General features: G+C 37.2%; 1 long non-coding RNA gene across 1 annotated transcript; it reads right to left on the minus strand.

Annotated features, from left to right (window-relative positions):
• Positions 1-1,055: 1,055 nt before the first annotated feature.
• Positions 1,056-1,568, minus strand: LOC141594251 (uncharacterized). The gene is made up of 4 exons (XR_012522080.1): positions 1,510-1,568; positions 1,350-1,394; positions 1,228-1,247; positions 1,056-1,134 (listed from the first exon to the last, which is right to left on the minus strand). It is a non-coding gene; the product is annotated as an uncharacterized LOC141594251 (long non-coding RNA).
• Positions 1,569-17,293: the final 15,725 nt, after the last annotated feature.

Genomic DNA, 17,293 nt, shown 5'->3' on the forward strand with positions numbered 1-17,293 from the left:
TAAACAAAGAAGTAACCGAACATTCCAATATAGGTAGTGATCTGTAACGGTAAACCGAAATAAGAATTCAGAAAGTCAAAAGCCTACAACATATTAGAAGACATTTTTTTGTGACAAAACAATAAAAACTGATCGTAAGCCTTGAGCGTAAACAAGAAAACAAAAGGTACCTCGAAAGAAGAGCATAATGAGAACACCAAACCCAGGTCTAGAGGCTTGAAACAGCCTACAATTTCAAAAAACAAAAAATGATTCAGAAGTCACATTAATCGTGCTGTAAATACCAATGAAGCCATTGCTGTCATGGCTAAGAACCTTTTGAACCTGAAAAACATTTTTTTTTTAAAGTAAATAAATAAATGGAGTTGTAGGACGTGACCTAGGTGCCAATTCCAGATGCCAGTACACTGAAAAAAGTAAGGCATATGTTAAATGTAAATTTCAAAGGGAGTTCCAATCACGTAATTAGTTACCCAAATGAACAATTAAACATTAGCAGTGGTTAGTAATGAATAAGTAACCTCCCACATCATACTCCAAAGGAAACAACCAACAACTTTGTTTTTGTCACCGACAACTCCCTGTTGAGAAAGAAAAGGCAACTGTAGGCATAGACTATGCTCTAAGCCTCTATTTCAAGTAGTATTGTTCAGCAGTAATACTTTTTTTTTTTTTAATTATTTATTGTTTGTGTTGGTAGCAAAATGCGATCGAATAACTTGAACAGATAAACCAAGGAACTATTTAACACTACCAGTGTGTTGGAAAATACGTTATTAACGCAACTGACAGTTCAAACAAGTCTGGATGAAATAAACAAAGAATACTCCAAAGTTAAGTTATGGGGGTAATTCGTAAACGTAAAACAGAAAACGCCAACTTAGTCCACCCCTAAAACTACAAGGCCCAAACAATTTCTACGTTAAAATGAACCGTTGTGTACATAATCAGCAACTTTAACACATCAGGAAGATGAAGAGCACAACCAACTTAAGTCTATGGCCATTACTGGACGTTTCATCGTAAAATCGAGGAGTATATGGCGCGTGTGACTCACTTTGCTTTTTTTTTGCCTTTGGGAAGAACTGTTTGATCCACTGCTGGTTTCACCTTCCAGGCTGAGTTAATTTCAAGCTGGAAAAAAGAGGTACCACAGCAAATTACTCTATTATTCAAATATCAAACCACTATTAACATTTATCATCACAACGTCAACAGTAAACGTACCAGAAATCGATTTACATCATCTGTTTAACACCAAACAGTGCCAATTAGTTATCAAATAATCGCGCAATAGTAGGAAATTCAATTTCGAAACAGAGTATTTTTAGGGTAAAATAGGGGCTAACCATGGAGGAGTCTGACTTTCCGCTCATAGACAATAACAACGCCACCTGCAAATTAAAATTGAAGATAATTTATCAACAAATAAGGAGTCAAAATCCTAAAATTACTCGTTTCAAAATATTAAATTAGTGATAATAATTAATGAAGTGGTGTGTGTTATACCCATGAGAATTCCAGATAACCTCAACGCCATTGGAACAGACGTATTCAAGATTTCTTCGCTGTAATATTTCGGATTCACATGATATTGTATTAACAGCCGGTAAAATTGATAATTAAGGTAGCGCAAGAGAGGGAGAAAATTATACCAGATACGAATAATGTCAATTTGATCGAGTTTCCTCCGGTTCATCTTCGCGTGCATTGTCGCCGCCATCCTTTCATTTCACACACCAATGATAATATCAAACATCATTAAATTTCCTCGTACAGTTAATTAAGTGCTTAATTATTCATCATTAACATTTCATTAAACACTTCTGGCACTTAAATTGCACTAAACATACGATCTCATCGTTAAAAAACTTTTAAAATGAAAATCACTTTTTCAAAATTAGTCGGAACATTACAAATTACACAAAAAGAATACATCGCTATATTTTAAAGTGATGTAACTGAAATCGACATAAAATTAACATTTACGGTGCTTGTAATATTTCGAGGTTCGATTATACCACAAATTTTCCATTAATTTGTTTTTTGAAAAACAGAGCAATTAAGCAACTACGAGTTTAATAAACTTTAAATCAAAATTATGTTTCAAAATTCATCAGAACATTACAAATAATACAGAAACAAACACTTCGTTACTAATTTCAAGAAATGTAGTGCGACAGTAGCAGTAGGCTTTACGTTAGTAAGCAGTAAACACATTGGCGAGGTTCTTTTACAATAACAAACATTAATAGGACAGCAAGCACCTTCGCGTAAATCTTCCGAAAAAGGAGGGGGGGCAAGTGGAAATAGCTTCCAAGGAGAGCAAGTTGGTATTGTACCTACTAAAGCCGGGTCCTGAAGATGTCCAACAACTATAACAAGCACATTGGTCATGGAATGCAACAAGCATAGTTGTAAACACCAGCAAAGCCATTGTAGGAACCACTAATAACCTTTAGGAACAAGGTAGAACCAATTGTAGGAGCACGCAACGTCCAACTTTCCAAAGCTAGATAGTAGCTTCCTGGTAATTAAAGGCACAATTAGCTTTACTTGTAAAACTATCTGATATTCTGACCACAGAACTTTTTTTTTTTGCACTGAACACAACAGTATTGATGATACATTGAAAGGTCCCAATATACACGCAGTGCTTTAGTCAAAGCGAATAGGAACATCAGTAGAAGATATACCTTTTGTAGTTGTGTTAAACATGCAAAAAGGAAGGCGCCTCCAAGGACAGGCAGCATTAGTACAACCAGTCCAAACGGCGAAAGTCTGAAAACAGCCAACAATTACAAAACACAGATTAAACCTAAACCAAAGCATGTATCATTAAATATAAACAAAATCGTTGGCGTAACCGCTAGTAACCTTTCAGAGGAAGCCTAAGCAACTACGACCGTCGCCTATGATTCACATTACAACCCCAAGTAGTTGCAGCCTAAGAACCCCGAGCGTAGTAACAAACAGAACGCACACATCAAAGAATGTCACAAAAATATAAAAAACCCTTTTTTTTTAAATGTTGAAAATCGAACAAAGCATCACGAATTATGAATTAAAAAATGACAAATGAACACCTTAGTTTATGTTAAAACAAGCCGACAGAAATTAGTAACGTAATCCACAACATCAGCTGAATACTTATAAACCATCTCTTCAGCAATCACGCGCAATTAAACCCCAAATGTCGCCACTGTAAGTTTAAATCTGATTAGGCAAGACAACCTCACCTTCAAATGTTGGACCACAGCAACATTACAGGAAACCCCCAAATTCACTGCACACACAAACAAACATACAAACCAGTTACACAGAAATTAGCAGTAAAAAAACGGTGTCCATCCCCGGCCAAACACGCAGTGTTCTAACATCTAATTTTAACTGAACATATGTATTAACAATAGCAATCGTAATAATTACAGGCAGTAATTTTTAACAAACGCAGCCTCTTTAAAAAATAATGTAGTCGCAACAGTCAAACTACTAAGAGCCACATTCACAACAGCAATAATTTAACCAGAAAGCGACGTTCCGGGGAACCTAGAAAACATATATTTCACACTAAATGGTTAGGCCATAAATACTAACCACACGTGAAATGAATAATCCCCAGTTCCCTACTTATAATCCAATGTTTGAAGCCGCTTAACTAATAACAAACACAGTAACAACAACAGTAATCAAGCACACAGAAATTTAGACAGGAAGTATAACAAGCACATCGCAGACGAAATGTATAATTAACGATTCCTAACTGCACACGAAATGATGAAATCACAAATCCCTAATCTAATGTTTGAAGCCGCTTAACTAATAACAAACACAGTAACAACAACAGTAATCAAGCCAACGGAAATTTAGACAGGAAGTACAACAAGCATATCGCACACGAAATGTATAATTAACGATTTCTAACTACACACGAAATGATGAAATCACAAATCCCTATTTCTAATCTTGAATCTGAAACATCTAAACTAATAACAACCACAATAATAACAACAACAATTAAACAGCCACGATGTTAAATCGGAAGTACAACAAGCAAATGGCACACGAAATGATGAATTAACAATTCCAAACTGCACATTAAACGATTAAATCACAAATCGTAAACCCTAAATTAACATCTGAAGACGTAAATCACAATATACCAAACGCAACGACACATTAACAACATAACAATAAACTACAACGGTAAAAGAACACTATAGACGTGAAATAATTTGGTATTCAAGGCAAATACCTAGGCTTTGCTGTAGGAGTTCCACATTTATGCGAGAAACCAAAGACGGATGAGAATAAGCGGTCAAGAGAAATGGCAGGCTGAAGAGGTAAGTTTGTGGTTGTGAGTTAAAGGAAAAATGGAGGGAGGAGATCTTTAAGGGGAATCCAACGGTGGGGGGATAACTTGCTAAGTGACTATTCATCGCTACAGTATGGTATGTTCTCTCTTTTATAAGGGTTAAGGATTAAAGCGTCGGTAACACAGGTTTAGTCGGTATCAAACCCGTTTCTTCTAGTGAACTAGTACTACGTAGAATTACATACAACTAACGGTATATAATCCATAAACTGACCAAAACCCTCCCACACCCGAAATCCTCTTCCCTATCCTTCAAACCCAAAATCGTAAAAAGCTATAGGCCTAAGTACATGCTTTGTGACGGCCAAGTTTTACTGAAATCGCCCAATTTGTACGAGGTTTTAAATTCTACCTCACATTAATTTTTTTATCTATTATTAATAAAATATCTTACAAGTATGTCCAATTTTTTAAATAATCCATATGATCAATTAGATAATTAAAATTATTTCAATCAAATCATCGTATCATCGACGTCTTACACACGAAAAACAAGCTAAGCCCAATGGATTCGATTGATACACTTTACTATTAACTTTTTTTTCTTTATATACTTTATTGAATTTTTGATTGCACATTATTTATCATAACATTTTCCATCAAAACAATTTATTTAATATTAACCTAATTAACACTAAATTATCTTCAACGATAATTACATTTTGTCATCTTTGTATTATGTTTTTTCACCAAAAAAAAAATCTTTGTATTATGTTTTTCATCTACTTCACTTTTCATATACTGGGTTCTTCATCTATAAGCCGAAAAAGAAAAATTAGAAACGATCCGTCAGTGAAGAAAAAAATGTTTATAGCCTTATAGGATTAGGAAGGTGACCTAGACTACGAGTAAAAAAGACACCTACATACAATCGACGAGTAAAATAAAATGTTTATTTTCATTTTTGTGCCAATCTAAGGGTCGGTTCCGCACAGCGGCACAGGAACTGAAGCCCAAGATATTTCGCAAAGCTAAGCAGCAAGTCGACGAGTAAAAAAGACACCTACAAGTCTATTATAGGATTAGGAAGGTGACCTAGACGACATTATAGAATTAAAATACACGGTGATGTCCCGTGTATTTAGGACGGACTTGTGATATAGCAAAAGTCGTGTGGTTTATTCATTACTTTCTTCCATTCTATGCAATTCTAGTTTTGAAGATTTGATTCACTAGTCAGCACTACCTGTTTAATAATCAAGCAAACTAAACGAACTCGTCGATATAAAGCTTGCGTCAAATCGAAATATGTCAACTCCTAACCTTGTCTAGGTGCCGATATCATTGTTCTCATATACAGTACAAGGATCATATTCAACTCCAAGTCACCGGGTATCTCAGACACAGGTAGTAGGCGCCTAGGCGGCCTAATGTGAAGCGATGGAGTAACATAGACCATCACTCAATTGCTATGTGTTTCCCAAAGTCTAAGAATGCATTTAACAACTTTTATCCTTGTGAGACACTCTACACCAAATTTGGCAAGTGAGAATAACCTCTAAAGCGTGATAAACTCTCTCATCTTTTGTCCATGTAAAATACATGAATGTGAAAATATATAAATTTCTTCACAATGATAAGCATCTTATACTTCTACACACAAACAAATCCACGATGGCCATCCCGAAATCCTCCCCGCCTCTAGGCAGCCGGCCCTATCACGAAACTTTAATATCTAATAAAAAATGGCAAAGCACTAAATCTTTATCTCCCACTTTCATAAACAACGCCTTCTTTGAAAAATTCTGAGGTGTTTCAGGAGAATCATTAATGTGTCCACCCTAATCAATAAGAAGGCTTCATGATTATATTTGCCTTATATTTACCTTTATATTTATTGGTTAGCGACAGGGACGTAGCCAGAACCGAATCCTAGGTGAGGCCGAAATTAATCTTTTCGTCTTTGACTTAAATAAGTCGACGAAATTAAAATACCTGTTGTGAAATAAAGGGAAGAGAGAATTAGAGATAAAAGTTAGAGAGAATAGAAGAGAGAAAAAACCATATTCTTATTCCATTATGAGGGTATATATACACATATAATGGTAGAGTTTCCATAAGATAATATATTCTATAATCCTATAAGATATGGACATCCATATAATAATAATATTTTATAACACTCCCCCTTGGATGTCCATTACTGAAGAACATGTCACGTTAAAAACCTTACTAGAAAAACCCTATGAGAAAAATGCTAGAAAGGAAAAGAGTACAATAATCTTCAAACACACGTGATAATAGCCGCCTCGTTAAAACCTTTCCATGAAACCCCAGTGGGACAAAACCATGGATAAGGAAAAAGAGTACAGTGCGTGTCAACTCCCCCTGATGGTTACATAACTTGATAAATCTTTAAATGAACCATGCTTTGACGTAACTTCTCGATCGTTGAATAAAATCTATCGTAGTTGATAAACTTGATATCTTCAATTAGTAGAAATTCTTGATAACTTCAATCATGATATTTCATCGGAACTCACAATCGGATATGATCATTTCATAATAACTCTTGGATCTTTATTTCAAATAATACCTCCATAATTATGATAGAGTTTCTCCTCAATACATCCTCACAACCTCCCTTGCCCCCACAGGCAAGTTCTCCATTAGCGAGACCTATATTTTCCTTTCTGGTCCCTCCGCTTCCCTCACACCTCTCCTCCCTTTTTCCCCACTGACTTGTCGTGGCTGTGGCATGTTCCTACTCAGTCTAAGATCAAAGTTTTCATTTGGCTTGTGTGGTGGAACAAGCTACCTCACAAAGTCTCCCTCTTCGCCAGAAATATTTAACCGAGCCCGTCTTGCTCTCTGTGCCACAACCCTTCCATCCCCGAGACCTTCCTTCATGTCCTCCGTGATTGCAGCCTCGCCTTGGATGCCTGGACCTCTCTTAATATCCCCCAATCCTTCTTCACTTCTGATCTTCACCATTGGATCTTTGAGAACTGTACATCACCTTCCCCTAGCTGGAACACCCTCTTCACTTTCTTCATCTGGCGCCTTTGGCTAAGGCGTTGTGATTCGACCTTCTCCACCCATACTCCTCTGACCTCTTCCTCCTTTTGCTCCTCCATCACCTCCCAAGCCTCAGCCTGGACTCTGGCCAATGACCGCACCCCACACTGTCCCTTGCACCGGTACCACCCCCTTCGACGCCTTTAGCTATCCTGTTAGTGTGACACCCCCATACTCCAAGTGCCTTACCAGGACCACTCAGGTATAAGAACGTCACCATCTCGGTTTCCCGAGGCAATGATAATCAAATGACAATAAAGAAACATAATTTAAATACCCAAACTGTTTAAAGTGATTACAAGTCCACAGCCAAACTGATAAAAGGTACAATACATGTTCTCAAAAACCAAAGGTCTAAACAACTAAAGTATGACAGCGGAAGACTCTATTCAGCTCGTGGTGACACATCCCAGCTAGCCCAAACGCCTTTAGTCAAACCTGCTCAATAACTGCTCACCATCCCCGAATGGAACACCACAGTTTTTAAAACAATTAAACGGGGTCAGTACTAATTACACAAAACAAGATACAATACAACAATTACCAAACAGCACAATCGTCACATCAAACCCCGGTCTCCATGAACAATCACCACGTAACTGACTACACACTAAAGTGTGTAGCCCTGCCAGAGTACCCATCGCAACAGATACTCCACACCGCCAGTGGGGGACCGCAACCGTACTTACCAAATCCCCGCTCATCTCCATCGAGCGATAAACCCGCGTCCATTAATGTGCACATCCCTTCTGTGGCGGGTTCCACAGAAGGCGAATCATGGGCGTGAAGCCACTCCCGTAAGTGACTCCACTCAGGCAGGGACACGCCCCGAAGAGCACAGACAGATAATCAGCCATTACAATACAAACTCAACAACCATCTGAAACAATTAACAATACTAACTACGGCACAATTCACCACACATATCATGTAACTAATACTGAGTAGGAAAAACCCTACCTGAAATGCAATCACAAGCAGCAGACGATCTAACAGCTGTCTCAAAAACGCTCTTCTACGAATCCATCTCCTATTCACATAATCATATAATTACTAACAATCACAATTAACCATCAAAACCCCCAATCCCCCAAATTAGGGTTTAAACAATGTTCATTAAAAGCTATAAAATTGGTATGTAGATCTTACCCTCGACGCAAGGATCACAAGGACACAAAGAATGATCAAATCCGACCTCTCGAACTCCGGGATTTGCCAATACCACGGATGATGCGAATAACGTAGTCTCAATCTCCTTTTTAAGATTATTAGGTTTGTAAAAGTGTTTAACAAAGATGACGGTATGAATTTTATACTAATCCGTGTTATTAACAAAACCCGTCAAAATAATGCCCGTTAACCGACCTACTCGATCGAGTACCAAGGCTACTCGATCAAGTACCCTACAGACAGACTACTGTTTCGTAAAACAAAACACCCTTACTCGACAGAGTAAGGCCCACTCGATAGAGTACCCAGAGACTCATAAAACCGTAGTATTACAGTCTTCCCTCCTTAAAAGGAACTTCGTCCCCGAAGTTCAACCCATACTCAAAAACAAACATACTAACTCGATCAAGACGCAACAACACAACTAAGATCTCAAAACAAAACTCCAACCTACCAAACATGAACTCGTAACATCAACCTCCCATTCATGTGTTACTAACATATCAACATTATAAATAAAAAATCCACTTCAGTCATATAAACATGCTTAAATCATGAAATCATATTTTTAAGCAACATTATCCATCATCCATCATACACTTCATCTAACGCATGCATATAGTATCCAGCTATATTATATAACTTCACGGAACAAAATCATGTATAACCATATCACATCGCCTAATCTCATGTTACTAAGATTGCCACATTATAAATAATTCATCCTGCAGTACATTATTCATCACATATTATTGTAACACCCCGTAAATTTGAAGACCTTTATCAGATTTTAAAAGTAATATTTTAATCTATTTTAATTTAATATTAATTTATTTAAAATAAAATTTATTTGATAAAATATAATCTTATTTTATTTTGAAGAAATGTAACTATTTTTGATAGTTTAGAAATGTTTAAAAGTGATTTAACCTATATTTAAACCTTTTCCTTTAATAAAATAGATTTCGGATAAAAGTCGTAAAATTGAGATTTTCCCATTTCTTACGGTCGTTGGGTAAACGAGTTTGGATATTGGGCATACGAGTACTTAATCTTTTAGTAAAATCTTGTTTAAGAACTTTAATATTCTCGGAAATCGCGTTCGACGAATATTTCTAATTTTCGTCGAAACGAACCAAAACGTAAACAATTGAAACTCACCCAAACACCCTACCCCAAACCATGCACCCTCCATCCTCCATGGGTCTCCTCTTTATCTTTCATTTCCTCAATTCTCATTCTCTCTCTTCCTTTCACCAAACACCAAATTCATCTAAAAAAAATCCTCCTTACAATCCCTAAATTCTTCATAAATCCTTCATTCCTCCACCAATTTGCATAAAAATTATATATTTGGAATCCTCTTTTCATCCTTCATCTACTAGTAAGCTTTATTTCCATTTCCCCCAATTTTTGTTTAAGACACTTTTTTTAGGGTTTCGAATTTAAGCTTAATAATTGTGTTTTTGTTGTTCTTATAGGTGAAAAATTTGAAGATGAGTTAGGTGACTCATATGTTGTTGAAGATGAAGAGTAATTTTGGGTTTTAGAAGCTTTCTCAAGTTATTACTTGTCTCTTTGCTAGCTTAAGGTAACTATTCCGAGTTACTCGACGAATTAATGTCACATTAGTAGTTGTATTTGTTGTTTGTTGTTGTTTATTGTCGTTTGTTGTTGTTTGTTGTTGTTTGAGACGATCTTGTTGATAAATGAATGAATGGAGTAAGATGAGTATGCTTATGTTTACTTTATGTTACCCATTTGTATATTATTGTTTGGAACAAATTTGGATGAGGAATTATGTGTTGTGAAAAGTCCGTGTTTTGGCTGGAACGCATCAGTACCGGACCGAGACGGTTTCCAATGTTTCCAAAAATATGACAGATTGAACGGCATCAAAAAATTAGGTGGTTTAGCCACTTGAATCACTCAATTCGGAGTCCGTATGAGTAAATGGCGTCGTTTTATCGATTAAAATTTATAGAAAAGTTTACCCTTGTGTGAAACGGTTATTTATGCTATTTTATTGTGCGAGAATTTTGTGGAATTAGTTATTTTGTAAGTTGGAATATATTTTCTTATGTTGATAGTCTTTCACATGATAGAAATTGGAAATGGCATGAGAATGATATTGTGATGAATTTTGTGATTTGGGCCAAAGTAGGCCAAGACTCTGAGCTGGGCCAGATTGACCGAACGAGTTTGGTCAAACTAGGTTTAAACCGGTCAGCCTCGATTTGACCGATGACCCGTCGCGGGACTCGGGTCGAGGGTTTGTCTTTGAGGTGAGATTGGTTGTTATTGGATGTTTTATGTTATGCCTTGATGTTTGTAATTATCATTTCACATGTTGGTTGTTGGATGCTTTGGATGCCTTATGCTTGAGTCTTGTTGCCTCTCTGCCATTTTAGCTTGTTCTCATGGATTATGGTACTGTTGGTTAACTGGAATTTGGATTATTATTGATATTGGAGATATTGTTGGATTGTCAGCTGAATATGCTCTTGCATAGTCTTTCATATGCTAGGGTGTGTATGATCATTTGTGTGTGTGCAAGTTTGGACTCTTTGCCCCTCTTATGGTTAATTGGGTGTCCTACTTGTCTTGTGTGGTGTGGGCTAAAGTATTATTTGGGACTAGGTCCTAGGTGAGTATTTCGGCCTTCCTCATAGATAGGCCCTTATAGTCTTTGGCGAGTGTATGTTCACAGCTTAATAGCTTTTGTGTCTTAGCTTGGTGGGCTTATATCCAAGTTAGGGCATGACCTCCTGACGTACTCTTAGAAGTATGTGGTCAGCTTAAGTACTAGCCAACCCTTTGGTGGACTCCTTAGGGGTACTCATGTGTGTGATCATGGGTCTTGGATGCGGTACTTTCCGCATGTCGCTAGGTCTGCGCAGGTTTAGGACTAGGGTGTTTACCTTACCTCGTGGTATAGACTCGAGTTACAGAGTGACTATTGACTGTCCTAAGAACTTATGCCTGTCTCTAGATATATTGTCCTTTCTTGTTTGATGATTCTATGAATCATAGAAGGTGAGATGCAAGCCGGCTATGGTTGATAGAGTTTGAATTCCTGGATGTTATGTGATTCACATGATAGTGTAGTATGAGTCGGTCTAGTATTCACATGCTAGGACTATGTGTTGTTTTATTGTTGTTCACATGATAAGCACGATTGTCTAGCATCTATATGCTAAGGCTATGTGTTATTCATATTCATATTCTTATGTTTACATGTTATATTAATTATGACATTTCGTGGTCGGGAGAACTCGGAGTTACTCCCCCTGACCGTGGCTTTCGTATTTGTATAAAATGCGATTGGGTAGGTGATGCATATATGGGGTACATGGACGAGCTAGCGAGCAAAGTAACCTTGGGACCTAGATTGGCTTTATCTTATTGTGACCCTTAAACACTTTTTATGACATGTACTTTCGAGGGACATATGTCTCCCTTTTTCATATTTGGGTTGTATAACTTTGTTTCGCGACTTTAGCGATGTTTTATTTATGAGATTTATTTTAGACCTTGCATGTTTGACACCTTCCCGTTTGGATATTTTTATAATAGGTTCAGGTTTTTTAAAATTTACAGGTTTTTACCCAAATGAACCTATTACAAACATATCCATGCAGTTTTTATCTAGAATTATGTGTTTACTTTTCCGCAATAAATGAGGGTGTCACAGTTGGTATCAGAGCATATTTGCTCCCGACGCACGTTTGTGCACCCCAATATAAATAACTTGACCTTAAAATAATAAACTTGAGAGATGGGTAGGATGGGTAGACTTAGGACCTTATGTTGTAGTCTCTTAGTGATTGCTCTTTGTTAGGTTCTAACATGTTTGTTGATTGCCTCGTAATATTTGTTGTGCCTTGTATCAATAACCGTAAACCTACCAACGTGAAGATCAAGATTTGGTGCCTATTGCCGAGGACTGAAGATTTGTTTACCTTTGAAGAATGCTTCTACTTCCTCGAAGATGTTTCTCATTCTATGTGTACCTTGTCTTATTCTTTATCTCTTGGTGCTTATTCTCCTTCTAAACTCTCTCTTCTCTTTCCTTGAAAGTTACTCTTGTACCCTCCTAACTTGTCATTTGTTCCTTGTTTATCCTACCTTAACACCTTTTTGATAGTACTCTTTCTTTTGAGGAACATTGACCTTGGTTTGGAAAATTCGACTTTTGAGGAGATTGTTTGTGGTTAACCCATAACCCTGGTTTTAAGAGGTTGTGATGTTGGAAAGACTTAGGTGGAATTGAGTGGTGGAATCAAAGGTGTAAGATTGAGAGAGTAAGTAAGTTGAATTTACGATTGGCTTTCGTAATCACTTTAGATATGAGGGTTTTATAAGGTATATGTTACCATATGAGAAATACTAATTTTGGGATTATTAGTTGGTCTAAGTGAGTGATCTTAATTACTACTTGAGGTATGGAATGAGAGTGAGACTAAGCAACATTGTTGGGAAATCTTAACACTTGTTTTAGTAACTAGAAAGGATAATGGTATGGTTGACGCCAATTGTTAAGTTGAAGGACATAGTATTAATTTATGGTGTTAGAATGTAGGAATTTAGAGATTGGAATTAGGACCCTTGATTGAAGATTTTATCATTTTTAGAAACCCATGGTTGACACTAGTTGGATATGAGTATAGCTTTGTTGGAAACCATGACCTTGATCTTGTGGAAGTTGTTTGTGGATGTTTGAGGATTTGGAGTGATGAGATCACACTTATAGTGGAGTACCTTGTTTCATGGAATTGCTTAGGATGAAGTAACATGAGTGTTTTGAGGAAATCTTTGGAAGTGTTTTGGTCATAAGTTTTGTTGTTGGGAAGTTTGCGGAACCGTTTAGGCTGATGTTGTAATTTGGGATTCGAGTACTTGGCGTTTCCCTCTTGTCTAATTCCCTTCTTCTTTGACCATGAGCGTTACCGTTCATACCTCCTTTCCTCGCTTTATCTTGCTCCTCCGTTAAGTTTGATACTAGTGACCTATAAAAACTCTATCTTTGACATCCTTGTTGACCTTACCTGAGGATGGTGTGGACTACGATGTTTATTGTGATGCTTCAAAGCATGGCCTAGGTTGTGTCTTGATGCAAAACCGAATGGTTATTGCTTATGCTTCTCAACAACTGAGGGTTCATGAGGTGAACTATCCGACTCATGATCTTGAATTAGCCGCCGTGATACGTGCCTTGAATACATGGAGGCATTACCTTATTGGAGTTCATTGCCGCATTTATACCTATCATAACAGTTTGAGGTGTATCTTTACCCAAAAAGAATTGAATATGAGGCAAAGAAGATGGCTAGAGTTGGTGAATGATTATGATGACGAGTTGATTTATCATGAAGGAAAAGCAAATGTGGTGGCCGATGCTTTGAGTAGGAAGACTAGTCACTCTTTAAGCACTATCCGTGTGTTACCTGATGAACTTACCACGGAATTTCAAAAGTTAGGGATAAGCCTGGTTGGGAAGGGCTTTGACTATCTTAGTGCCTTGAGTGCAGAACCCGACTTTTACCGTGAGATCCGTACGTGCCTACCTGAGGATGCTACTTTCAAGTCCATTCAAGCAAAAATCCAACTTGGGCAAGCTATGGATTGTGTGGTGGATAGTGATGAATACCTTCGTTACCAAGGTAGGATGTATGTTCCGAGAGTAGCCGAGTTGAGGAAGAAGATCCTTGATGAAGCTCACCTTTCTCCTTACTTTATTCATCCTGGTGGTGACAAGATGTATAAAGACTTGAGATTACAGTTTTGGTGGCCTAGGATGAAGATTGATGTCCTAGAGTATGTTAGGAAGTGTCTTACCTATCAGAAAGTGAAGATTGAGCATCAGAAACCCGGGGGTTTGCTACAACCTTTGGATGTTCCCCTTTGGAAATGGGAGTCCATTTCCATGGACTTTGTGATGGCTTTACTTAAGACTGCGAGTGGAAAAGATGCTGTTTGGGTGGTTGTGGATCGATTGACCAAGTGTGCTAGATTTATACCTATCAAGAAGACATGGAACTTAGTTGTCCTAGCTGAGGTCTATGTGAGGGAGATAGTACGCTACCATGGAGTGCCTAAGGATATAGTTTCAGATCGTGACCCGAGATTCTGTTCCCGTTTTTGGACTGCTTTGCAAGAAGCCATGGGTAGTAAGCTACTGATGAGTACCGCTTTTCATGCCGCTACAGATGGGCAGACTGAGAGGACTATCCAAACTTTAGAGGACCTCCTCCGTGCTTGTGCTTTAGACTTCCACACTTCTTGGGAGAAGTGCTTACCTCTTGTTGAATTCTCCTACAACAATAGCTATCATACTTCTATCAAGATGTCACCTTATGAAGCTTTGTATGGTAGGAAGTGCCGTAGTCCGGTCTGTTGGGATCAAGTCTAAGATGCTCATGTGTTGGGACCCGATTTGGTGACTGAGACCATCAATCAGGTTCAGATCATTCGAGAGCGTATGAAAACCGCTCAAGACCGACAGAAATCTTATGCCGATGTCCGTCGTCGCCCACTTGCCTTTGAGGTTGCTGATCGAGTATTCCTTAAGGTGTCACCTATGAAAGGGGTGAAACGGTTTGGCGTGAAAGGAAAGCTGAGTCCCAAATACATTGGACCTTTCCGTGTGCTTGAGAAGATTGGTCCCGTTGCTTACCGTTTAGAGTTGCCCCCCGAATTTGAGCAAGGTTCATAATGTCTTCCATGTATCTCAGTTGAGGAAGTACATTAGTGATCCGAGCCATGTTATTCAAGAAGAAATCCCAGATTTGGAACCTAACTTGACTTTGGAAGAAAGGCCAATCCGAATCCTCGAAAGAGCAAACAAGCAACTTAGAAACAAAGTTGTGCCCCTAGTTCGTATCCTTTGGCGTTGTGGAAATGTCGAAAAAGAAACTTGGGAGCCTGAATCTTCTATGTTAGCTAAATATCCCGAACTCTTCTCGTGAGGTACTTTCCGTTCCTTTATCTAATTCTTGTGAGTTTAGCTATTCTTTCGATTGTTCCCTCTCCTTCTCTTAAATACTCTCCGCGTTAGTAGTCCTCGCTTAGTTGTTTAAAAGTCGTAGTTAGAGTTTGGTCATAGCTAGTGGAGTTATTATCCTTATTATAGAGTTTCGAACTAAAGATTTTTGAAAATGTTTTAATGTTTTTCCACTGGTTTTAACGTTAATGAGTGGTAAAGCTCGTTATTGGAGAAGTCCGATAATTGGTTTTCTCATTTGTTGGTGTAAAAATATATATATGTTTATGTCTTTGATTTGGAATGTTGATGTTCTTGAACGGCCGACGAGGATATTCCGTTCCATTGAAAAGACACTTATATTCTATACGTTCATATTTTGAAGATTTTGTTTACTTGATTTTAAAGAGATAGACCTACATATATACAATGTTCCTTCTTCTAAGTTTCGGGGACGAAACTTCTTAAAAGGAGGGATGATTGTAACACCCCTTAAATTTGAAGACCTTTATCAGATTTTAAAAGTAATATTTTAATCTATTTTAATTTAATATTAATTTATTTGAAATAAAATTTATTTGATAAAATATAATCTTATTTTATTTTGAAGAAATGTAATTATTTTTGATAGTTTAGAAATGTTTAAAAGTGATTTAAACTATATTTAAACCTTTTCCTTTAATAAAATAGATTTCGGATAAAAGTCGTGAAATTGGGATTTTCCCATTTCTTACGGTCGTTGGGTAAACGAGTTTGGATATTGGGCATATGAGTACTTAATCTTTTAGTAAAATCTTGTTTAAGAACTTTAATATTCTCGGAAATCGCGTTCGACGAATATTTCTAATTTCCGTCGAAACGAACCAAAACGTAAACAATTGAAACTCCGGGGAAGTGGCAAATAAGCCCCAAACGTTTGCCACTACGTGCAAATTAGCCCCATAATATTTTACGCGTGCAAACTAACCCCATTAGTTATACCCGATGTGCAAATCGCCCCAATTAGAGATATCCGAGTAAATTAGCCGCCGGAAAATATTGACGTGGCACCGGAAAAATGACTAGGATAGATAAAATTAAATAATAAATTAAAAAAAACAAAAAACATGAATATTGCCAGAATTTAGGTTTCCATATGTTTTTATTTCTTACGGCTGTTCTGCTTCCTATCTCCTTCATTACTGTCTTCTGCTTCCTATCTCCTTCATTACTGTCTTCATTCTAGAATAGTTCTCCTTAGCAGCTATGGTTATCCCCATGCCGAGAGGTAATTTTCCCAATTGATGTATCGTTTCTTTCGCTTTTGCGCTTTATTATTTGAATATGATACCTGATTAGAAGGGAAAAAAATAAGCATTATGTCAATAAAATTAGCAATTACTGAGATACTAAGATGTGCAATTTGTTAATGTTTATTAGTTTCCGTATAACTAGTTGATTCTTTGTTTATCATCAGAAATGATGGCCTATTTGCTGCTAATATGATACTAACATGGCCAATATATCAATTATCAATTATTTTAGGTTCAAATTCTGCTAATATTGTCACTTATCGATGTTTTCATGGGGGAAGTTTTGAGACTAATGGAGATGATATTGAGTATGTTGGTGGATTGATTAATGAAGGAACTTTGGATATATGTCAACTAAATATGAAGCAAAAGGACATATTGATACAAGGATTGGGTTATCAAGTAGCTGATGTTGATTGCGTTTTCATGTTTCAAAATAATAAGAAGATTCAATTA

This window comes from Silene latifolia, chromosome 8 (assembly GCF_048544455.1).
Source record: "Silene latifolia isolate original U9 population chromosome 8, ASM4854445v1, whole genome shotgun sequence".
Lineage (NCBI taxonomy): Eukaryota > Viridiplantae > Streptophyta > Magnoliopsida > Caryophyllales > Caryophyllaceae > Silene > Silene latifolia.